The sequence below is a fragment of the Protopterus annectens genome, chromosome 9.part0 (assembly GCF_019279795.1).
Source record: "Protopterus annectens isolate FY-2018-M chromosome 9.part0, PAN1.0, whole genome shotgun sequence".
Taxonomy (NCBI): domain Eukaryota; kingdom Metazoa; phylum Chordata; order Ceratodontiformes; family Protopteridae; genus Protopterus; species Protopterus annectens.
Window position 1 is genome coordinate 553438478 of NC_056743.1, and position 27329 is coordinate 553465806.

The following is a 27329-nucleotide window of genomic DNA, read 5'->3' on the forward strand; positions in this document are numbered from 1 at the left end:
CAAAATACTAGTCCTCTCACCTTTATTTTGGAAGATTTGGAACCTGGGTGACCACAATGCACAACCTGGATATATTTATGTTGTAAGGAAGTAGGAACAATAATTTTAGGACCTTTGAAAAGAATGCCATCTTCCATTAACATTTCATCTCTGTAAGGAAAATAAGCTTACACTTCAGGCGGTACACTAGATTGCTTTGACGGTCATCATCCACTGATGTAGTGGTTGAGCTTTTACAAAATTGGATCAGTCTTTGCGTGATCTCTCAGCTCAAGTCTCATGTTAGAAAAATTGTGCAATTCCATGACATCAAAATCAAAATTCTCTGCATTAAGCTGAGCAGCATTCTTTGTAATCTCACTGGAGTTGAATGCATAGGCTTTTTTAAAATAGTGACTAGAGGTTGCTGATCAGTTTCAGTATGAATAGCTCGACCATATTATTCATAAAACTTTGAACATGGAAATACTATTGCCAAAAGTTCACTTTCAATTTCAGCATATAGCATTTCAGTTTGGGTAAGAGTTCTAGATGCATAGGCTATTGGTCTGCCTTCTTGAAGAATAACTGTGCCAAGACCAACTTTTGAAGCATCACAGGAAAGAGTGGCTGGCTTATTAACATCATAATTCCTTTTACTCAAAGAAATTTTTATTAAAATTGTTTTCCATATCTTCAAATAGATTGAATCATAAATATAGTGAAGCATAAAAATAACAACAATCAACTAGTCAACTATTTACAAAAACAAACTATATACAATTGCCTAAGTATACAATCTTCAACATCACGTTTCATTATACAATATGCAATTTGTATTAGGATGCTGTGCTGACTTAGTTCATTTTGTTTTATCCAACATTTCATCAACTTTCTGCCAATAAGTGATGTATGATGTTGTCTTATCAGTTATTTTCTTTATGGTTGCTACTTCCATTCGAGACACAAAGCCTGCAATTTTCTTGAAATCTTGAAAAGATGCTGGTGCTTTATTCTTCCAGTAAGTTATGACTTTATGTGCAATGGCAGCCAATCTCCAAAATCAAGGATATTTTACTTTTGGGACACATTGTGGAATGGGTACATTAAACAAAACTAATGACTTGGTTAACTGAAAAGTATCATTAAAAAATTGTTTGAAAGATTTCAAACCAATATTTATCCAGTGAATGACAATCAAAAAACGCGTGTTCCCAATCTGCTTTTGTATGTGTTTTACATCTCTAACAATCAGTATGTTTCTTATATATTAGTTCTAATCTATAAAGGGATAGAAAGGATCTATGTAGGAATTTCCATGCATGTAGTTTCCACTGAACTGAACTGGTATTAAGGCTTAGTGATAAAAGGATAATTTCTTTTTTCATTTTAATCAGGATTCTTTTTATTAACTTGATTATATTAATTCCAATAACTAGCATTAATATACTTCTTTGTATCTTTAAGTGTCTTACACATTTTGGATAGATATCCTTGCCTTTTACAAGTGCCTTGTCCTTTACAAGTATTATTTATTAAAAGTATCACAAGATCTATAAACTTAGGAATATTATTTTTAAAGTTGGTGTCATCAATCCCGTCTTATTTGTTGTATTGGTAGCCACAATTTACCATCTAAGTCAAATTTCCTTTTGATTTGATCTACTGTGAGTAATATATTGCCATTGAGTATTTGATACAGATAGATCACTTCTTTTTTTAAGCTCTTTAATTACATTTGAATCAAAGGTAGTTATACATTTTTGTGTACAAGCTATAGGATGTAATATAAAAAACATGTATTTAGATCTGGGTTCATGTTTATATATTTTCTAAATGGGATTATTGTTTTACTAACAATTGTATACTTTGTTGTAATACTTCTATTAAATATTATCTCATCACATTATAAAAGACTTTTGTTGGATTCAAATTATATTGTTTATGTGCCGAGTTACTAATGATATTACATACAGATTAAATAATTTCCATTTAGCTATATAGGTTGAGTTCAGCCATACAGTAACTGTTTTAGTAATAGATGCCAATGAATAAATCTGTATAACAGGTAGATTAATTTTACCCTTCTCCCAACCTTTTAAATGGTTAAGCATGATTCTATGCTTAATGTTAGATCATCAAGTTCTATGCTTAATGTTAGCATCATTTTACTGTATTGCTGTACAATTTTCTTAGTAGGAGGGATGGAAAAGGATTATATATAATATAACAATTTGGGGAAAATGATTGATTTAATTATATACAACCTATCATCCATTGTATATAACATCTTATTCCATTTCAGCATAAATGATTTTATTTGACTTAGTATATGAATATAGTTAATATTTGTTTCTCGAGTGTTGCTAGTTAGTAGATTCCTAGGCAGTTGATTTTATTATCAGGTGCTAAGTACTTAAAGTCATTATTTAATTACCTTTTATTTTAGTTAATTAATAAAATGTTAGTTTTTGTTCATTAAATACAAGACCAGAAATAGTTTCAATGAAATTCATTGTTTGGAATAATTCAGTTAATGATTTATCTTTACCAGATATTGTCAAAAGGATGTCATCAGCAAATAATTGTATTTTCATTTCTAACTTATTCCCAATTACTATGCCTTTTAATATTTGTGTTCGTTGTAACATAGTTAGCAGAAGGTTCAATTGCTAATGCAAACAGTAAAAGTGAAAGTGGGCATCCTTGCTTAGTTCCTTTTGTAATAATGATAGAAGCAGAGGGGCATGACCCAATCTTAACATAGGCCGGAGAATTTTCATATAGTGTTATAATTAAGAATGTGAACTGTTGTGAAAAACTACATTCTTCTAGTACCACCAGTAAATAATTCCAGTTTATTAAATCAAAAACGTTATTGATGTCTAGACTCACCAGCATCATATCTGTGATACTTAAATCAACAATCTATCAAGGTAAGAATTATTTTAATATTATTGTAGGTGTTTCTGTCTTATATAAAACCTGTCTGGTCGTGATCAATTAATGATGGTAATATATGTTTAATTCTCTCTCTCTATGTATTCCCATAAACACTCTAATCTACATTTAATAATGAAATGGGCCTATAGGAAGAACATCCTGTGGCATTTTTTTCAGATTTCAGAATAGGCGGGATTAAACTATATTTCCAAGAAGGTGGTTCGTTTAACCTGGTTAAAAACCTTCAACAATAACTGTTTAGCTTCTTTGGGCAATAACCTATACATTTCTGGTGTTACGTTGAGATTTCCTGGTGCTTTACTGGGTTTCAGTTTTTTAATTTGATTCTGCAACTCGGGCATTGTTATTTGCTTGTCAATGTGTCTACTCTACTCTTCCTGTATCTTGAGGTTTATATTAGTCTGAAGGAAGTTTATAATGACTTCTTTTGATTTCATCACTATGTTGCTAGCGTTAATTTTTTGATAGGGTGACTGAAATGTTTCTAGTATGCTGTTAAAGTCTGAGACATTCTTATTAATGCTGGAATTATATATTTCTTTTGATTCATTTTAATAACTTTCTTAGTAGTATTTGCTATTTTCCTTTGATTCTTTGGATTCATTGAATAAGAAATAAGTTTGACTTTTTTCTAATTCTATCATTATTCTATGATGTAATATTTCAGTATATTCTTTATTTTTCATAACTAAATCACTTGTTAATTGAGTACGCACTTTTTGTATATTAAGTTTAATATCTATTTCCTTTTGAAGTTCAGTTAATTGCTTGCCCCATTGCTTCCTTTAATTTTTGCACCAAGTTAATGTTCTTCCATATATGTATGCTTTCAATGCATCCCATACACAGACTCCTGAAGTGTCTTCATTTATTTTTAATTCAAAAAAATGTTGTAATTCTTTTATTTAAAATTCTTTAAACTCTTTTAGATTCATAGGTTCATAGTTAGGTACTAGGCTATTGGCTCTAGGACCTATATAAGCCTTGCCAAAAAGGTACCCTGGCTTTCGCCACCGAAGAAAATGATTTTCCTGTGTCCCTGTCAAGCAGAGCCACAGAAGTGATCCCCGGGGTGAATTCCTATCTCCCATCCAATCATCAAGATTTTCCTTGAAGAGTGCTAATGAGGAGCTTTGTTTTATATAGATAGGTAGTTTGTTCCAGAGTATGGGAAGTCTCTGGGACAGGAATCTATCCCTCCAGCATGTTCTGTTTATTGTGGTGACAAGGTTTAGGTCCCTAGAGTGTGTAGCTTGGAGGGATTGGGATTTCTTTAAGTGCAGTATATCCAACAGCTCTGGGTTTGATATAGCTTTGTATGTTAGGCAGAGATTGCCTCTGAGTAGGTGATATGTAACAGAGTAAAGCTGTAGTGTTTTGAGATGGTCTGTGTAGGGCATCTGTTTGAGGCTGGTAATCCTCTTTGTGAGGTATTTCTGTGGCCTTTCCAGTTGTTGTAGATGTCTTGTGAGGTACATACCAAAAGGAGCGCTGTATTCTATAATGGGTGTAATGAATGGTGAGTAGAATGGAACAATGACCTCTTTTTTCCTGGATGAGAAACCTTTTGTGATGAGGTGTGCTACGTAGAAGTGTTTTCTGACTACTGTGATGATGTGATCAAAGGAGAGACTACTGTCCACCTGTGTCCCAAGATCTCTCATCACACTTTCAGTGTTAGACAGACTGCAGATGTGGTAGTTCATGGGTACAGAGTTTTTATCAAAAGGGATGACAATGCACTTTTTGGCATTGAGCTTGAGACCATGGCTTTGACACCAGTCATCTGTCTCAGTGAGGCCCTTTTGTAGGATATCCACATAGTTAGGAGTTTCAATTATGGTTCCTAGTTTGCAGTCATCTGTGAACTTCATTAGCCAAAGATCTTCTGTGTTAGCCTGTACTTTAGAGAAGTAGATACCAAACAGGAGAGGACCCAGGACTGAACCCTGTAGTACTCCACTTGTCACTGGTCTGAAGTCAGATTTGGAGTCTGCTACTTTCACAGTGTGGGTTCTGTCTGTGAGCCAGTTGGAAACCCATCTTGTGAAATAGGGATTTATTCCTAGTTTAGTAAGTTTATCAATAATTCCAGAGTGGGGATGGTGTCGAACGCCTTGGTGAGATCTAGATAGACTGTGTGAACAACCTTACCCTCATCTAAGGCTTTGGTGACCGCTTCAAAGAAGTCTATCAGGTTTAGGAGGCATGATCTGCCTTTTACAAACCTGAACTGTGTGGGGACCAGAGTTTGGAGATTACCAATGTCATTGTTTATAAGTTTCATGAGGACACATTCCATATCCTTGCAGACCAGGCTAATGGGGCGGTAGTTCCCGGGGTCCATGGTGACTCCCCCCTTTGGGGAGTGGGATAACCATCACTGCCATTCAGTGCGCACAAAGCCTGAGGTGCGGCTATGATTGAACATGGTACTTAGGTGGGGTGCCAGCTTGTTCTGCAGTTCATGTAGAACGCAGCCTGGGATGTTGTCAGGTCCCATGGATGCTGTGTTCCTGGCTTTGGAGAGTGTGTTTTTTACCTGTGCAGCCGTGATTACAGGAACTTTGCATTCTTCCGGTATAGAGATGGGCCCTTTAGGGGGTGTGAGGGGGGTAAAGTTAGCACTGAACCTATCTGCCAAAGATGCTGGCAATATCAGTTGATTGTGCATATTTAGTGCCATTGTGATGTAACTCAGAGCAGATCTGAGTGTTGCCATTGAGATTCTTGACATAGCTACAGAATGCTTTGTGTTTGTCTTTAGAATCAGTGGTGATTATTACCTTTTGTTTGTTATGAATGTCTGCTTCAAAAGTAATTGCATTGTGGTCTGTTAATGGGCAAGGTATTACTTAACATTGCTAAGAAAGGTGGTTATTTCCTTTGATATATATACTCTATCTATTCTTAGTTGTGTGTTATACCTATGTGAAAAAAATGTGTAATGCAGAGAATCTTTGCATATTCATTAACATCTTTAAGTTTATATAGTTCAACAAATTCTGCAAGTGTTTTTGATGTTGCTGTTTTCCTTCTGGTATTTATAGAGTCAGTGTCTTTATCATCTAGTATACAATTGAAAAGCCCAGCTACTATCAAGTTCCCATTGGAGTGCTGGATTACATCTTCTAACTGTTGTTTAACTATACTTGCACTCAAGCCTGGTATCCAATGAAAGTTAATAAAAACATACAGTTTACCATTCATTGAGATGCAAAGCATCCCAGATTTATCTTGATATGAGCTTATTTTTGACACAACAGAATTTTTCCATAAAAAACATTATACCTCTTTTTTATGTGATGAACTGATGAACTTGTTAATACCCTGTAACCATTGAAGATGAATAAATTAAGGTCTTCAATTAAGAAATGTGTCTCTTGCGAAATATCAGTTGTGGGTTTATAGTTTTAAAATATTTAAATAAACAGTCTCTTACATTTATTATTCATTCAAACCATTAACATTAATTGATATCACCATCATATTTAAATACTATTATATGTAGATTTAATTGAACTTTTATTCCACTAGGTAGAATAATGTATAAAAGTTCTTTTTTGTGTACAGCTGTGAATAAAAAAAAATGTTTTAGTTTTCTTTTAGTTTGACTAATATACTTAGGCAAGTAAAAAAAAGCATACGAAACATTGTAGTATCAAAACCTGAACCATGAACCCCTTTCTATCCATGGGATTATTACAACCCCTACACTTAAAATGACAAAGCATCAAAGTGTTCCTCACACTGTCGTAGACACAATACTCTGAGCCTGACAAGTCATTACTGGTTAGTCAGAAGGTATGTTATCATTCTATAGGATAATTATAATAGTAAACTTATGGTTATTAACCAGTCTGATATATTCTAAATTCAGTCTACTAAGGTTGACAAGAATTAACAATCCCAATAACATATCAACAAATCATATAGGTTGATGTGAATCAAGTTTAACCACAGACACTGTCTTACAGCTATGCTTAAATATAGGCTACACTGCTGTACTTATGAATTTTATAATGCACGTTTACTATAAGCAAATCTTTCAACATAAAAAAATCTTAGAGGTGTGCAACATGCGCTGTAAGGATAAATCCAGTTGGAAGGTTCAGGTAAACAAGTAGAATAAGTCACAGTCCATAGAGTTCATTAAAATCCAGGTTTAATGACAAAACAGAATAAAAACTGCAGGAGTAAGCGTTGTATCCAACGCTTCATCAGACATAAAATGCAGCAAAGAGCAACTCATTTAAATACATAACAAATGTCAGCAATTAACAAATCACATGCTGAACATGATTTAAGGTAGTGTATCATTAAAAGGGCAATGTAAAATTAAGAACAAGCATTGTTGTGTGTGCATGTATATATAAAATCAATGTTTCAAAGGTCTGTTTATTAGGAATGGTCTGAGAGTGAATCTGTCATTAAGTCCAAGCCTATGGGCTTGTAATTTCAAGATCCATTTCCCTTCCCTCTCCTCAGTATTGTTCCTAATATTGCCTAGTCTTCCTCCTTTGTGAACAAGTTCCAAGACCTTGAATTTGAAACAGTGTGAGGCATCGCTATCTAAGACATGTTTGGCCAAGGCATTGGTAGTATTGGCTTTCTCGATGGCATAAATATGCTCACGTATTCGCTCATGAAGGGTCCTGGTAGTCATCCCAACATAGAATAATTTACATGCCTGACACTCAGCTACATATACCAGGTTGGTGGAAGTGCAATCAGCATAAAACATGGATGTATACCTATGTCCTGTGATTGGGTGAATAAAACAATCTGAAGTAGCTATGAACTTGCACTGATTGCAAGAAAAACAAGGATATGTTTGAAGAAGAAGGGCAAAGCGCTTACTCCTGCAGTTTTTATTCTGTTTTGTCATTAAACCTGGATTTTAATGAACTCTATGGACTGTGACTTATTCTACTTGTTTACCTGAACCTTCCAACTGGATTTATCCTTACAGCGCATGTTGCACACCTCTAAGATTTTTTTGTGTTCATGATTTGTTCTTAACAGAGGGTGCTTTACCTGGCAATATATTGGTTTTTAATTCTACAAATCTTTCAACATACCTTCTTATGTTAAAACCTTCTCTTTTTTTCTTTTTTAATTGTATGCAACAAAAAAAAAAAAAACAAGATGAAAGCCCATATGTTAGTTAGCTTGTATAATTTGTGTTTGTATATTGTTTTGTTGGTTTACTTAGGATAGATTATTTAAAAGTTATTATACAACTTGTAGCAGTGTCATGTGTATGTAGTTATATACATTTTAAAATTCCTGAAAAGGTGAAGTGTAACTTATGTAAACTTAAAACAACCATATAAATAGAAAGATTTGGTTTATATACAATATTATTTAACACACTAACAATCCACAATGAATTATAGGGTCTGTATTATAAGCACGAAAGACCTTTTCAGTGAATATGAAAACAGCAACACATATTGCGCGAACCGCCAAAACACTGAACACCCTAAACTGTGAAATTCAAAATCTTGAATCACCATAGTTGGCCAACACCACCGCCCGCTACATACTATCTACCCAAACAAAATAAATAAACCACATACATACATACATACACTAAAAAAACCCTACTTCTAACCCTACACTAAACCTTGCATAAATTACTATCTATGCACTTACCTTAACCCACACCCTAACCCTAAGGTCTGTAACCATCGCACACTTACCTTAAGGAGCTATACCGCAGAAGGGCCAACTATGACGATTCGACATTTCGAGTTTCATGCTTCAGGACGATTAGTGTTATCAGAGTTTGCTGACTATGTGTCGTTTCCATATTCGCGCAAGTGGACCTTCACGGTTCTAATAGGGAACCTGAATTATAACATCAGATGACAATGCTGCAGTCAGCATAATTGCACTGACATAGATAGCAGTAAGGTATTGAGCAAGTTTCCTTTTCTGAGTTAACAGGCTGAGGAATATTTACTTAAGTAACTCATTCTGTATCACACAAACTGTTTTAAAAGTTTTGCTTGTACATGATACTATTTTAATGTTCAAAGTTACCCTTATATAGATAGTTGTAGCTTTAGATATATTGCCTTTATCTAATGCCATGACTGCTCTATCAGTGTAAAAGGACCACAAAACTCTGTATCTTACGTCATCCTTCATAGACTTAAAAAAAAAATTAGAAAATACAGAAACTGTAATCAGCAGCTTTTCCTTATACATGACTTCTCTTCTTATGGTTTGCAGATAAATGTCAGTGTGGAATAGATATCTGGACTACAGAATGAAATTGCCTCCTCTTATGGGTTCATAGGTGTTTACTAGGCTAATGGCCCTGGAGCCTTTACAAGCCTAGCCCACAGGACTACCCTGGCATTGTGCCACTCGACCTTAGTTCCCAGTGCTTCTGTCGAGTAGAGCCACTGGAGTGATCTCTGGGGTGAATTTTCTTATCAGATTATTTGTTTTTGTGACAGAAAACTTTCAAATTAATTAATTTTTTGTAATGAAAGTAGATATTTAATGAGCAATTGTGCAGACTTAACATGAAATCTGTAAAGCAAAACTGTTTTTTTTATTTTTACTGTATGTTTTACTAAATCATTAAATTATAATCTGTGGTAAACGATGAATACACTTGTGTCACTTTAGGAGCTTAGAATGATAAAACAACTATATCTGACTGCTGTAAAGTAGTGACATCACCATGCTTCCTTTACTTTCATTTTAATGCCTCTATTTGACTGCGGGAAAACCCAGGCTTCATAATTGATTCATGAAGATAGGTGAAGACTTCTAAAAACAAAAAAAACCAGTGTCATCAGCTCATGATTCTAGCGGGAAACTATAGAATGCAAGTGTGGTGCTTTTGATTGTGTGTGTATAGCTCAAACTTCCTGGCTTATTCTGCTCATTATTATGAAATGTATTACCACAGATTTTTTAAAAAAGGGGAAAAAAAAACTTTCTTTAAAAAATATCATAAATACGGTATAACTGAGTTATTATATATCTTAAAACAAAACATTCCGTAAGTAAATCATGTACCCTAAAAACAAATTATTTGGCTATACTAAACACATTAAGGGTTTGTTACAGGAGAAGCAAGACTATCAACTACAAATATAAGTAAAGAGACGATGCAATTAACATTCAAATGAAATTATTGGTATAATCTTCAGCCCAACCCAAACACAACTCTCCCCAGTTGTCAATCAATTTCTGGGTGGATATTAGGTAACCCTTTATCCTATACTTATGACTGTATTGTCTATTTCATTTAAGTATTAATGTTGGCTATAAATTCAAAGTAATAGAGATAAATGAATATCATACCATGATCCCCCCAAAACGTGCATGCTGATTGGCCAGCGTAGTTATACTAATGGAAAAGGTCGGACTTTTTCCATTAGGCTATGTTAAATGGATTTAACGGAGATCTCCGGAGATCTTGCTTTCTGATGATGCCAGACATCTGCGGAAGGGCAGTAAACAGGCATTATACTATGCCATTATTTAAGTTTCTATTGCTATATGAGTTACCGTTTCCTGATGGTGTACAGTACTGACGATTTATGTTTCCCTATCCATAAACTGCAGGTGCTGAATAATGCAAAAACATTTTATTTTAACAAGTAAATAATGGAAGTCATTTCTCCTTCATTTTTTAGTTTTCTTTCCTGTTGTCTGCCAGTTATTCTTCTTGGCTTGATGTTTGAGGCTAGGTCCCAAACAATCCATTTCTTCTGTTTAATCTAGGAAGTTGTCAAAAAACAAACCAAAAGGTTCCGAACTAGCAGGTGTAAAACTCCAAAGGTTTATTAGGAAATGTAAAAGTAAAGCGCTTTTCGTCTCCCTTAGTAGGAAGACTTCTTCAGACAAATCTAGGAAGTTGTTTTTAAAAAGAAAAGAAACTACAGTATCCAAAGTTTCAAAGGTTCTGGTACCTTCTGGTAAGAAAATGCAAAGTCTGGCTGTAGTTTCTTAATTAGAACTGATTCTGAAGTCAACATGGAGCAATTCCCCAATTAAATATGACAAGAACATTATTAGGTTTGATAATGACTACTCTTCTACAGTGGCAACATCACAGTATCTTAATGTAGATGAGGTGGCAATTTTCTGCTTAAGGTCTTCAGATGATCTCTACTGCTGTTCCATCCAAGACCATGTAACATTTTTGTGCATCAGCTTTCTCAAAGGCACTGTCAACTCACTGAAGGGTGGTATAAACTTGCCTAAATAGTTGACCATGCTAGAGATACAAATCAAGTGTAACTTATTTCACTAGACGTATAACTTCAAATAACATAAAACAAAAAGAAAAAAAAAATGACTAGATGAAAACTCTCACTATATTAACAAAATAAAACTTTCGGGAATAACCCTTCCTCAGTATTTAAAACATGTTTAAAATACAGCCATTTTATACTTAACACAAAAATATGAAGAAGTTATATTTCTGTTATATTGCTGTTTGTACTTCTGCTTTTATTTTGTTTTTATTCTGTTTTATATATTTTATATATTTTTACAATTTATGTCTTTAGCAGAAATGAAGAAGAAAAACTTTAATAAACATGTAAATTGCCAAATTAATTAATTTTTTACTTAGTTTCATTGGTTGGCTGTGTCATGTGCTTACTGTGTTAAATATAACACGGCTGTTTTTTTTAAATATGTTTTAAATACTGAGGAAGGGTTATTCCCAAAAGCTTGATTTTGTTAATAAAGTGAGCGTTTTCATCTAGTCTTTTTTTTTTTTCTTATACAGTTGACCATACAAAAAAAAATTCTGTAGAGCTTGAACAATATCCTGTGCTGGCATGTTATAAATGGCTACTTGCTTCGACTGGTCTGGTCGCAAGCCATTGCTGGTAAATAAATGACCTACATATGTAAGTTCTGGTAGTCTGAATTTGCACTTCAAAAGATTGAGTTTTAAGTTCACTTCAAGTGCTCTGTTTAGAACTTTCCTAAGGTTTCTGTCATGCTCTGCTTTATCACTGCCTCCAACCTGTAAATCATCTACTATTATGGCACAAGGATAACCCAAAAAAATTTGCTCCATTGCACAGTGAAAGACTTCGCTTGCAGAATGGCTTCATGAGGAATCTATATCTTTCAAATAGGGTACTGAAAGTAGTCAGTAGTGAGGATTTGTTCAAGGATCACATGCCAAAATGAACCTTTTTCATCCAAGAAAGAAAAAAAGTGGCATTTGGTATTACAGCTGCGACTTCCTCAACTGTATGCATGAGATGAAGCAGTCTCTTTAATGCTTTGTTCAAATCTCTTGGATCAATGCATATTCTGATTTCGTCTGAGCCTTTTATGTGGACTGCTATGATGGACGACACCCATTCAGTTGGTTCTGCAACTGGATAAATTACACTTTGCTGCACCATTTTATTCAACTGAGCTTTGACTTTATTCTGCACAGTGATTGGAACTTTTCTTGCCGGTCTGACCACTGGACTGATCTCCGAGTCTAATGTCATAAAATGCACAACTAGAAGTCTGCCTAACTAACATCAGCATACTCTGAGAAAATAGCTTCAGTAAAATTAGAACAAGGTTATGTGCTTATATGATGACCTTCTTTGGTAAAAGAAAGCAGATTAATTCTCAGACTGTCTCTGAGACCCAATAATGACTGCACAGGTCTTTGGACAACATAAAATAGTAAGCTGTAGCAGTTCCTAGCCAAATAACATGAAGGCACTACTGAGCCTTTGGTTTGAATTTCTTTACCTCCATAAGCAAGAAGTTTTGCACAACTGACCACATCAAGTTTCTCACCAGCTCTCACCTTCGTAGACATTTCTGCCAACATAACATTACACTTTAAATGAATGCCTACTTTGCGCTTGGCAGATTTAACATTGATCTGACAGTACAAAATACTTCATTCAACAAATTTACTGCATCAACCTTTTCAGCAATTACTGATACACCATCTTTGTAGAAAGTAGGGTTGCAGTTCTCTATATGATCAATTTGCTTTTTTGAGTGACCCTTCTTTATAACTGTGTGAGGTTTGCTTGACTTGCAAAACATTTGAAAATGGTTCAATTTTTTTACACTTGTGGCATTGCTGACCAAATGCCATGCACTTTTCTCTTTTAGACTCATGACTGGCACAACTGCGACAGTTAACAATAATGCTTGGTTTGGGTTTTGCTGACTCACCCTTGTACTGCACTGAGCATGGTCCTTTCACTGAACTGTCTTAGAACTTGCTGGAAAACTATGAGTTTTACCTGCCACACTTGCAGGGGTTACAGCTACCATTTGCTTAAGGCCTGCTTCTGCTAGCCATGTGTTGCATGCTGTTTACATTTGCTTTGGAGCCTGCTGAAACCATATTCATCACTTGCAAGCATACTTGTGTGCCTTCCTGTAACTTCATGGATTTGACAAACCTCAGTACCTCTGCTTAGTGTTAAATCACTGTCACGAAGCAAAATATTTCTCACTGCAGCACTATTAATACCACATACAAGCCTGTCCTTTATTAACTCGTCTTTTAAGTTACCAAACCTACATCTTTTAGCTTTGTTTCTCAGGTCAGTAATATAAGCTGAAAATGTTTCTCCTGGTTTTTGATCTCTTCTGTAAAACAAATGCCTCTCTAATTTAACATTTGTCTGAGGCGGTTGCACATTTCCATGAATTTACACTTCAAACACTCAGAATTATCCCTTGATTCAGCCTGTACAACAATATGACAGTTTTCTCCTTCTCCTTCATATACTGCTGGTGCATACACAAATGAAAGCTCTCATTCAATGGCCTCTGACCCAGCTAGAGTAAGTTTAGCAAAATGAATTTCCTGGTGTGTGTGTCTTTGTAAGAATAAGCTGCTTGTATAAAAGTACCATACTCTTGCTCAAATATTTTCCAATTCTTTGCAATGTTCTGGTGAAATACAAGTGGATCTGGTCTGCAAAATGCCTATGCCATATTAACGCATACCAGTGAAGGCTTTTGCAAGTATGCACGAACATATACATATGCCAGCAATTTATGCCAGTACTTGTAACTATGCCCAATAGTACAACAAGCCTCTGAATAACTGAACTTTGTGAAATAAGTCTCCTGGGCACAATAATACTCTTGATATCACTATACTGCAAGAAATCACCTCATCAGTGTAAGAAACATTTCAAAATAACTGCACTGTGCGGATACACTGGGCAGAAGAAGCTCAGAGTAAAAAACAAAACACTTCAAAGTAATTTCACTTTGAGAATAAACAGTATACATCACACTGAAACTTTCCCAAAATGGCAGCACTTTGCTAAATAACTCTGTAATGGTGGCATTCTGTGAACAGACATATCCAGCACAAGAAACTTTTTGAAATGGCTGTATTTTGACTGCACTTTATAAAACAGTTGCACTTTACACACAAATAAACTCTTCGGATTAAATGTACAGTGATAAACACATACTGTAAGCACTTTTACACACTTTGAGATACTTCAAATAACTCTAGTTATGCCCTGAATAGCTTCAATCCATGCAAAATAGTAGTTTATGCCAAAACATAGTAACTTGCCAAAAAACATGCAGTCGCCTTGCTTTATTTATTCTTAATATGCCCTTTATTATATTTGTTTTGCTAGTTTAATATTTTTTTTTCATGCTCATTATACTTTTCTTGTGCTCTAAACACAGGTTGGACGGTTTGGAGATGAAGCCAGAGAGGTGAGATTATGTTGGTTTGGACATGTGCTGAGGAGGGATGCAGAGTATATCGGGAAAAAGACGCTAAGGATGAAGCTACCAGGTAACAGGAAAAGAGGAAGGCCTAAGATAAAGTTTATGGATGTGGTTAGAGAGGATATGCAGGTGGTTGGTGTGACAGAGCAAGATGCAGAGGTCAGGAAGAAATGGAAACAGTTGATCTGCTGTGGCGACCCCTAATGGGAGCAGCCAAATGAAGAAGAAGAATCGTACAGATGTGGATCTAAGCATGCAATTTTTAGGCTAACCATTACAATGCTTTGCAATTGCAAAGAGCATGTTTCAAAATATGCAGCCTTACGTAAGAGAATATAACTTACTAAGTATCCTGTCTTGCACATTAATGCAGCTGTCCAGAGTGAAATCTGTAACTAAAATCCAACCGATAAAATTAGTGCTGTTCATACATGCCACGCATAATTATATCTTTAATTCTGCTATGCTTTAAATAGATTGTTGCTGACACAAACGCAACTGTTTTAACAATGAAACAAAAAATGAAATTCCTATTAATTACAAAAAAAGATTAACAATCTGGATAAATATTATTAATCAAGAAAGTATTTTTTTTTAACTAATAGTATATACACATTTGCACTCTACATGGGATTTGAGATACTTAAATCACATCACAACTGACTTGCTGTGGTCATAGGGCAACAGCTGCACAAAAACTCACTTGATTCACAATGAAAGGAAGGCCCAGGCTTAGGAATTTACGAAACAACTCACCTGTTTAAACTGAACTCTTAGAAGGAAACACTTTACCAGATTTGACAGTATTAAACTGAGGGATGATCAGACAACCTAAGGCCAGAGATGTGAAACTGTATTTACAAGGTAAGGAGCTGGTTCAGTACAGTCAGCAAGGATGTATGCTTTATATCAGGGTTCCAAATGACATCCAGAATTATTATTGTGGTAAAAAGTATGAATATCATGTGAGGGTCACAGGCACAAAAATAAACTGACATAAGGAAACTGATCATCATCAGCCAGATGTTGAGTGTATGTATCAGGAAAACACTGTGCTATACCTCAAAGGTGTCTGCCAGGAATATGCTGCATGTCTTGGAAATGTAGATATTATACTTGCATCTAAACACCCTCATTAGCATTTCAATGTGAGCCCAAAGGATTATAGTACTGAACTAACCTCACAGCAAGCTGTATTTCATAAGCAGATCTGTTTTGAGCATTCTGTACCATGTGCAAGGGAATCACACTATTCTTGATTAGATACTGTATAATCCTTTGGTAATGCAGTCTGAGTACAGAATTTAGACAGAAATACAGACTGCCAGCTATAATTATTGGCTAACAGTCTGCCTCTCATGAACATGTACTGTTTTGATACGTGCAGTTCTAGATTCATAGGAGGATGAAGTGAAAAATGAATCTCAATCTCCGCAGGCAATGCAGTTTAGACATATGTTATGTGGCAAAGAACAGAGACCTAGGCACAACACAAAAGGGCTTAAGCTACAGCAAACTGAAGTGATGTGTCACTGCTCAGCAAAGATTTATAAAATAGCGCAGTATGAGTAAATCAAGGTCACTATGCCTACTTACAAGAATAATGAAGGCTGTCTGAGTACACTGCATTAGGTGTACGTCATTTCATGTTCACTTCATTGAATTACAAATGGTTCAACTCAGGTTATTGAAAACTCATGTCATTGAATCACAGTTGATATAAATCATGCTATACAACAAAATTTAGAGTAAAAAGACTGTTCTTTGTGGGGGGGGCCCTCTGCACACCCATACATATATGTAATAATGCCACAGGTGCTCAGCTATGGAGAAGAGAAAAAGCACACCACAAACAGAATCAGTGCTGGCACACAAACACAGATTTCTACAATACATGGTGTCAGCCATTAATTACAGACACAAACTCTTCCAGACGCACTTCCCTATTAATTCCTATACCTGGACTGAAGCACTAAAGGTGGAGGCGTGTCCATATTCATTAAAGATATCCAAACCTCCAGGCTAGTTGCTCAGCATAATGCTTCCGAGATTATCCAAGTGCAACTAACTCTGGGCAAGACCGCAATCCAAATTGTAGCTTGCTAAAGATCCCCCCCCCATGAACCAGGATTCCTACTCCTCATTTCTTGATACACTGGAAAATATTGGGGTACAACCTAACACCCTAATAATGGGCAATTTCAGTTACCCCACCATTAACTGGGAAAACTACTCATGTACCAACTCTTGTGCTCAACGTTTTCTGGAATTCATAAATTCCAACGCCTTGGATCAACTTATCCACCCCCCCCCCACAAGGGGCAGCAATATCCTAGACCTGGTCATTACCAACATGGTCAGATACGACCACAAGCAAATCACCCTAGACATCCAAATCCCACCCCCACCCCCCATTAGGGAAAGCACCATAAAAAATGTCTCCAAAGCCAACTTCATGCTTCTTAAGACAGAAGTGGCAAACGTCACGACACCCATGCTGTTGGACAATAGAGGTACGACTGCTGAATCCTATACAATTGCACTTTAAAAGCACTTACTTGAGTGCATGTATCATGCAAACCCTAACAGAACAAAGATGCTATTCTCCAAAAAAAGGAAGCCAATCTGGTGGTCCCCTGCCATAAACAAACTCTACAACAGAAGAAAGAAACTGTTGCAAAACAAGAGTAAAATCCCATGATTGGAGGAACTCCATTGTCAGCCTCAATAAGAAGCTGAGATCTCTCATAAAATCCTCCAAAGATAGTTACGAAAGCAAACTCACCACTGATTCTAAAGACAACCACAAAGCATTCTATAACTATGTCAAGAATCTCAATGGCAAGATTCAGATCTGCTCTGAGTTACAGCACAATGGCACTCAATATACAGAACCAACTGATATTGCCAACATCCTGGCAGATAGGTTCAGTGCTAACTTTGCCCCACTCTCATCCCCTAAAAGGGCCCATCTCTATACTGGCAGAATGCAAAGTTCCTGTAATCATGGCTGCACAGGTAAAAAAACACACTCTCCAAAGCCAAGAGCACAGCATCCATGGGAACTGACATCATCCCTGGCTGCTTCCTACATGAACTACAGAATGAAGTGGCACCCCACCTAAGTACCATGTTTGATCATATCCTCACCTCAGGCTTTGTGCCCACTGAATGACATACAGCAACGGTTATCCCTCTCCACAAAGGGGGAGCCACCATGGACCCCAGGAACTATGGCCCCATTAGCCTGATGAGCCTGGTTTGCAAGACTATGGAACACATCACCATGGAACTTATAAACAATGACACTGGTAATCTCCAAACACTGGACCCTACCCAGTTTGGGTTTGCAAAAGGCAGATCATGTCTCCTAAACCTGACAGACTTCTTTGAAGAGGTCACCAAAGCCGTAGATGAGGGTAAGGTGGTTCACACAGCCTATCTAGATCTTGCCAAGGCTTTCAACACCATCCCCCACTCTGGAATTATAGTTAAACTCAGTAAACTAGGTATAAATCCCTATGTCACAAGATGGGTTGCCAACTGGCTAACTAACAGAACCCACACTGTAAAAGTAGCAGACTCTAAATCCAACTTCAGACCAGTGACAAGTGGAGTACCACAGGGTTCAATCCTAGGTCCTCTCCTGTTTGGTAACTACTTCTCTGAAATACAGGCGAACACAGAAGGTCTTTGGCTAACAAAGTTTGCAGATGACTAAAAACTAGTTGCCATAATCAAAACTCCTAATGATGTGGACATCCTGCAAAAGGGCCTCACTGAGACAGATGCCTGATGTCAAAGCCATGGCCTCAAGCTCAATGCCAAAAAGTGCATTGTCATCCCTTTTGGTAAAAACTCTGTACCCTTGAACTACCATATACGCGGTAGTCTACTTAACACCGAAAGTGTGATAAGAGACCTTGGGACACAGGTGGACAGTAGTCTCTCCTTTGATAATCACACTGCCACAGTAGTCAGGAAATCCTTCTACGTGGCACACCTCATCACAAAAGGTTTCTCATCCAGGAAAAAGAGGTCATTGTTCCCCTCTACTCATCACTCATTAGACCCATTATAGAGTACAATGCCCCTTTTGGTATGTACCACACAAGACATCTACAACAACTGGAAAGGCCACAGAAATACCTCACAAAGAGGATTACTGGCCTCAAACAGATGCCCTATGTAGACCATCTCAAAAAACTCCAGCTTTACTCGGTCGCATATCGCCTACTCAGAAGCGATCTCTGCCTAACATACAAAGCTATGTCAAACTCAGAGCTGTTGGACATGCTCCATTTAAAGAAGTCCAAATCCCTCTGAGCTACACACTCTAGGGACCTAAACCTTGTCACCACAATAAGCAGAACATGCTGGAGGGATAGATACCTGTCCCAGTGACTTTCCATACTCTGGAACAAACTACCTATCTATATCAAACAAAGCTCCTTATTAGCACTCTTCAAGAAAAATCTTGATGATTGAATGGGAGATAGGAAATTCACCCCAGGGATCGCTTCTGTGGCTCTGCTTGACTGGGGCACAGGAAAATAATTTTATTGCGTGGCAAAAGCCAGGGTACAGTTTGGCTAGGCTTATATAGGCCCTAGGGCCTATAGCCTAATACCTACCTATGAATCTATAATCAGAAAATATACTGTAGATGGACGCCTAAAGTTTTCTATCAATTGTGATTCCATAAAATGAGGTTTCACTGAAATGAGTTTTATATAAATTGATTTTAACAATTTGTGATTATAAGTTCATAAGTAAGTACCAGATAATCAGTCTGCAGACTTTCTTTGTGAACAAACTTTGGTTTGTGGACAGACAAGAGTTTTTGGTCATTGTATTGTAATGATCAAATAGCGGCATGGTTGTGTAGAATTTAGTGCCAGACAAGCAACTGGAATTTGAGTAATTTTATAGGTGTTAAGATGCTGTATATGTTACTTGATGGGGTTGTTCTAACAAATTTACAATTTTTAGTGCAATACACTGGTGGGTTCTGAAAGGGGCATTTGCTGCAACTTTGGTAAAGCACTGAGTAAGATTTGATATTTCTGTGATGCCTGAAGGGTTAAATAAGGACTGGTGCACCATAAGGAAGTGTGGGGAGGAGATACGTAGTGGTAGTGTAGCTTTAGTTGTGTTGGTGAGAAAGTCTTTGGCTTTGTATAGCATCCATAGTTTTTAAATAGTTTTTCTTAAGCAATTTTATATATGCAGGTTGAATTTAAGGCCATCATCCAATATCACCCCCTAATAATTTCCAGTAAGAACTGACCTCAATGGTTGTAATATCAAGAGAGACGGCTTTTCACTTGTTTTCTCATGGGAGAGGGAAAGTAGTAGTTTTTTTGGTTTATTTATTTTAAGGTTGAGCATGAGTTGTGAGTTACAAAGCAATGTTTCAATTGCTGTTAAAGCTTCCTGAGTAATTTTATGGAGGTATGTCACATTGTCAGTTGCGCAAATGAATATGGAGTCATTTGCATACTGTATTAGGGAGGCCTGTTGTGTGGATGCGTGAAGGGTGTTATTGAAAAAGTTAAAGAGGAGGGAACCAAAGATAGAACATTATGATATACCTGTGGTGACTGGGAGGTAGAGCAAGAGAGTGGAGTGCAATTTTCCTGACTTGATGCCTATTTCATAGCTAGTTTTTGAACCACAGAAGGGTGGGCCAAGAAAGACCTAATGAGGACATTTGAAGTAAAAGTTTGCTTTGACAAACTGTGTCAAAGGTTTTAGACAAGTCTATAAATAAGTAAGAGACTAGTTTGCCTTTATTTCTAGCTTTACTGACAGTATCTGTTATATAGGTTATGAGTGCAGTGTTAATACTACTGGAAGAAAAGAAGCCATGTTGTGTGGGGGATAGGAGATTTTTTCTGCAGGGGATAGTTTAGCAATTATTTTTGAATACATTTTCAAGTATTTTAGAGAGGGGAATAAGATTCACCTGGAAGTTTTGGCATTGTGCATGACATAATGCCTTCTCAGAAAGGTAAGGGCCTTTTAAATGTGGATGGTAAATTGTAGCACCTTGAAAAGAGAACTGCTAAAAACATTACTGGTGTTGTCATGTTAAGTGTAAGGAAATGCAAAGGGTGATGTATAACTATCTGATGGGAAGTACATACTTACAAAAAGTACTACATACCATCGTTCCTAGACAGTACTGCACAGCATGTTATAATTGCTAGAATCTCCATAAAAAGCAGGGCAGCTGAGTGCTATGATGAGCCTTGTAAAATATTTGCTAAGCAAATGGCTTCCACCTCAGCTGAGGCTGAAACACAGATGCTTAATAATAATAATAAAACAGTCCCATACAACACTTCAGAAAGGTGAATCGGTCAGTCAATAACTCAGTAATGAACGATAGTGTAAGGATTACCTCACAAAATATGTGATTAAAAGACGATCATTTTATAGTACAACATGCAGGAAATTATGGTGATATGATTCATGATGTCATTCTCACAAATGCTTGTAACATGGAGGTCTTTTTGTGTTCTTGAAAATATTTGGTACTTATGTAGTATCGCAACCAGATTTTCGTGGTTGCAAAAATCACCTTGTTCACTACAAAGGACCTCATGAAACACTGTAAGGTGTTATTCCACATTCTTACTGGTGGCTAACAAGTCGGGCTTACCTTCAGGAACAGAAATTATTAATAAAGGTATCTTCCTGTTTTGCGTGCATTACCGATGCATGCTTCAGTTGTTACGGATGCTGTGTGACTGAGCCTCTTAAAATGATACATGGTGTGTTTTCTTTAACAGTGCAGGCTGTTTTCTGGATTGGCATGTTTGGACAAAACCAGATAGTACAGTACTTCATTGATTATCGATGTCAGTACTGCTGCAACAAAGTTTATTGCCTTTAGTACATCTTTGTGTTTCTCTGGGGTGCGAATTTCTTAGCAAGTGCGTTAGTACTGCTTCTAAACAGACTTATTTTCTGGTAAAGCTGCGTGTCACACTACATGTTTCTTAAAGTAAGCAAAAGACAGTGTTGTACCACTACCAGTAAAATAATGACACAGCTGTGATGGGCAAATGTAAATATAACCGTTATTTGACCACATTTTCTGGCAGGAACAAAAGAATGTTCAATGGGCGGAGTTGCAATAACCGACATGCTGTCAGTACACTGCATAAACAAACAGTAACACTAGGTTTTGTACATTTTATTGACAACAGTACAGGAAACAGCTTCCAGTGTTAAAGAAAACACACCATGTAACTTTTTAAAAACATTACGGGACATATTTCAGTAGCAGGAAGCAGACGGTATTCCCGTGAAAAATCTGGTTGTGATAATACGCACGTACCAAATATTTTGTTGAACATAGCCTACTTCCTTTACAAAATGACCCTTTCAAACAAATTTTCACTATTTATGGAACCATTATCAATAACATTGAGAAAAATAAGGAAAGAATATGACCTGTAGTGCATGGAATTTTGTCTTCAAAATGTGAGTAGGCTTAAGGTATTTTTTGGAACTAAATTTTGGGTATCTGTAAAAATTAAAGTAAGCCGTAAAAACCTGAGTTAATTATGCGGTAATTTTAAAAAGTGCTATTAACAGTTTAAAATGTTTATTTCCAAATGCTGAAATTAAATGATGTTGGATTCATTTTTTCCAAATAATTTGGTGTCAAATACAAAAACTTCACCTAATATCCCTTTTAGGGAGTGGCACAAACTCTGTATTACTGGTGAAGCAAATACCTTCATTAGCATTCATAAATTGTGAAGATGTAACAAATAAATTTAAAGGTATTAGAGAAGACGTGTCTCAATGTGTGAATGCACTGTGCTATTTTTTTTCACATAAATTACGTCAGTAGTAAACTGAGCAAATACAGTGGCGGCTGGTGACTTCAAGTCAAAGGGAGGCTGCAGGAGACAGTGTAATGTGAGGGGCCAACATGAAGGGGTGTTGTCAACTAGAAAGGGGTGGAGCTATGCTTAAAACCACAAAAACTGGGACTTTAATTAAATACGCTGCCCTAGGTGCCAAACCATCATTATGAGTCCAATCAAGACAAAATGAAGTGGAGAAGAAAAAATATTTCAATGCACTGGTTACATTACAGCTCACTTAATATCTAGATGGAAACAAAAAGGTTGTGAGGCATGAAAAATAAATTACTTTTAAAATACATTACTGGAATGCCAATCAAAATCAAGTATAAAAAAACAAGCAGCACTGAACTCAAACCACTTCTCCTTGCACTGCAGTTCTAATTATAATTTATATTCAGATTTATAAAAGTACCAAGTAACATGCTGAAAGTAGCAATCTCTGTGATACCCCCCCCTTGTAAAAATGTTTTTTACCCAAAACAGACCTGCTGCCTGACAACTATCTACTTGCTTCATGGAGAAAACATGATCAAAGTAAAAAATGAACAGTAAACAAGCAAGCACAAAATAAATTGCTTAAAGGATTACTGCACAGGTTATGGACCACACATGATAGATTGGCATTCTGTTTAGTTTACGGGTAAAGCCTGTAAAGATGACTGCAAGTCTCCAACAAATGTAATGAGCTTCTGAAAATACTGTAATCCTGCCCTTTATTACAAATATTGCCACATTCATTTTAATACCTAAGACTTATGTTATCTAGTTATGTAAATATTCTCTGCATGGCAACAACAAAAAGGCTTTAAATGTTGATAATTCTTTAACAGTATGCTTATTAAAGCTTAAGCTTACTTGCATCTTACAATCTCAGACAAGCTTACCTGATGGAGATTAAAGCATTGCTACTTAAACACAGAGCAACAGGCTCTGCAACAACATGCATTTTCTGAATAAGAAGCATAAATCAACAGTATAAAAATATGACAGAAAAGCAGTGCATTCTGCAAAATCAAGGGCAGATGAAAAGCCACTGTAGTACTTGTGTCTACCTTGGATGGGGGGATTCTCTACACACTTACACTGCATAACTGGTTCTTTGCCTTGCTTGGACACATCCAGAGTCACTACATGGCGGAGTGGGGTACAACAAGTATGTCACAATTTGAAATGTCTCTGGCTGATGATGATGGCTCTGACATGATTGTCATACCTCTCAACCTCAGAGCAAGAAATCTAGACAGAGCCATAAATTGAAGTGGGACAAAGGCCGAAAAACAAGGACAATTTTTAAATATTTCTCTTATAAACTTAGAAATATAATACAATAGTAGGTTTTGCATTAGTAAGAATTTACTGAAAGGTATGAAATCTGAAACTCAAATGGCTGTCATTATTTTCTAACTTCAATCTTTAATGATTTACCACTAATTTGCCAGAAAAAACACAATTTTATGAAAAACGGACCAAAAATCTGTACACACCACACACACAGACACAAAAAATAGACATAGATAAAGGAATATACGTCTTTGTAAATAATCAGTCATAGGCAATAAACTAAACATTAACAGTTTCAGGATGCCATGGGTTCCAGAGACACACAAGTGTCTGTCAAAGTGTATGCTACCAAAAACAGCTCCTAAGACAACATATTAAAACATTATTACTTACATAAAATAGTTATCAAATAACTGTTTAACTTAAAAAAGTAATTACAAAAGAAACTGCTATGTCATACACACAGGCTAAATAGGACAGTGACTGAAGTTACTACTTGAATGGAGCTGGCTAAACTTCACAGCAATTGTTACACAGCCAATTAATAAAGAAGACTGCAGAGTCGTCAACTTCCCAAACAATCAGGGGACACTTAAAATATTAATACTATTAACTTCAGACATTGAAGGAATAAGAAAATGTGATTTAATGTACATTTTCACTTTTACAGTTTCACTGCATCATGGCTTCACGCTGTATTCCCTGACAGTGGAGAGTGTCAAAGAATTTGGGTATTATTATGATATACACTGGATTGATATTACATAGTATGGAATCACATTAGCTGGAATGTGAAGGGGCAACAAACATGGGTGTTATTTCACGTTGCATTAGGCTGCCTTCTACCCTGCTCCATTTTTTTTTTTTGGGGGGGGCTGTAGTTGTATACTGTGATAAGGGCAATTCTGACATCTTAGAAGGGCTTACACTTCACTGTCCCAAACCTTTCAAAACCAGTTACAAGTTTAACATATGTATTACATAAAAATCTGTTTCTTAGTGATCAAAAAACATAATTCAGTTGACAAAGATTTGGGAAATTAAATATAAGATATACTCACCTCTGCATTATATAAACAAGCTAGACTTTTGCATCAGGTTACCATTTGCAAATGTCAAAGATTTCAGTCTGAAATTTCAAATGGAAATGCATGGTTTGGCTAGGACCAGGTGACACATCACAACACTCCACCTGCACTTATTTTACCTAAGCTAGAAAAATAAAGGAAAAAATTAATCCCCAGGAAATTTGTTTTTTTCTCAGAAGCCTAAAAAATACTAAAAACTGAAAAAAAAAAATCAGCTCTAGGGATTCTTCATGAATGAAAATTTATCAAAAAATATACACAAGTAATATGGAACAAAATGAGAAAGGTGCAAACAGTTTGACAAACATGAAAAGGTGCGTGTGCATAACAAAAAAAAAAAAGTCAAGACAGAAAATGAAAGGCAAGAAGTGACCTCCATGTTTCAGGCGGCTGTCATTCTGGCAAACAATGCCTGTTTTTCTTCCAGCATTCAACAAAGGAATAGCAGGTGTCAGTTTCTCTTTTGACTGGCCTGAGATGGGAGACTATTATTGCCCCATATTCAGCATTGCCGATACCGGAAGTTTCTGTACTTATTATTCTCTTTGCATTCCTACAGAAATGTATGGTGACGTCAGCCTTGCGTATCATAACAAGCTCATTTCAGTAATGAAAACCAAGGCAAGGCAGAGAGGGACAAGAGCTGAGGTAAGCTAGAGGAGGTTATATCCAACTACTAGAAAACCTCTCCCTATTCCTAACCTAATTCAACTGACAAGTTAACAAACAGCTGCTGTTACGACCTATGCTGCCCCTTACTCAACTAAATCCATGACAATGTTAACAACAGTAAAAGAAAACAAGTGGACAAGCAGTCAGTCACCTACCTCTGTGCAAATTAAAGTTAAAAATGACTGTCCATCTGTCCGATCATGAAGTTACGAACTCTCCTTAGCCACTAAATACAAATTATGATGATAAGATTATATTGTATTGGATCCAGTAGATAAATACATATGTTTCATGAACACAAAAATAACTAAACTCATTACTTCTACATCTGCTCAAAGGGAACATCACCCCCTCCCTAAGTTTAATTTTACTGGCATAAAGACCTCACTACAAGAAAGCACATACAATCGTTGTGGCACTGGTCAGACTGGTGACAAACATTTTGAATTATATATTAATATAAAGGTGCCTGCTCAGGTGACTTTAAATGGAGGAAAATGCAATTCTGGGAGTGAAAAGCACCCTAAGTCAGCTAGCATGAATTTTGCAGACATGTCAAAATATTTTATGAAATCATTTTTATGACTGTTCAAAATTTTAATAATGCCTGAAAGATATGAGTTCAGGAAAATTAATTAGCATAAATTAGAAGTTATAATGAATGAAGCGTTTTTTCACTGTAACTTTGGTGAAAGTTTTAAATCATTACATCAGTGACTAAGTTACCTTTACTAAAGCAAAAGAAAACCATACCAGTACATTCTACACAGTTATGCCCCCAGGGACACAGGACTATGCATAAAATTAGTGGCTGGTTTACATGTAGTACATATGTTTTAGAGATATACAATGAAGACCATGCCATATAAACTCGGCTGATTTGAGCTTTGTACATCTTCTCAATGTATTTTATAAACTATTTCAGTGGAACCAAAGAAATTAAAAAAAAAAAGATAAGTTAATATCAATACACGTTACTAAGAGACATGACATAAAGCCTCAAATGTTGTTAATAAAATACCATTAAACTAAGAAAGCAGCAATGCATATTGCATGCAAGCCAACTCTCACATTTAAGATTATCTTTTGAGAGATAACATTTTGTCAGACTCAGGGAAAATCGTATTTCATGCCTTCAAACATCAGATGAAAGCATAAAGCAGGTTGTTTAAGCAACCAAAGTACTGCTACTACTGGCTGTTTCTTGTTCTCTTTTTCAGGAAGAGAGTGAGAACCAGTCAGTAGCCATTCACTTCACAAATTTGACTGCGGACGTGGCAGTCCAATCCCCTTCCAGTTTACTGTGTGGTTAAACTGCATACACTTCTGGCATCACATTGATGCCTTCTGTCCTTAATTTTACACTGCTTTTACAGCAGTCCAGATTTACAGAAACTATTTTTTTTTTTTTTTAAACCCAGAACTCACCTAGCATGCGCAGTTTGTGTTCTGGGACTTTGCGAGTCAGTCGGACTCGCAGTAAACAAAGCAGCCAGCCAGTAAATTGAAATAAATATATTATAAATAATTTTCTTTTTTTAAATGTTCTTTTCTTTCTTTTCTTCACAGCTGGGGGGGGCTGCAGTCCTGCAGTGCGATGGCACGAGCCACCACTGAGCAAATATGGTAAAAGGAAATCAAAGGACCACAGACATGCTCCTCTGTTTGCCGTGTCATTCTGTAATCCGCACAACATTTGTTCTCTCAGATGCCCTTGCAGTCAAAATTGCATTTA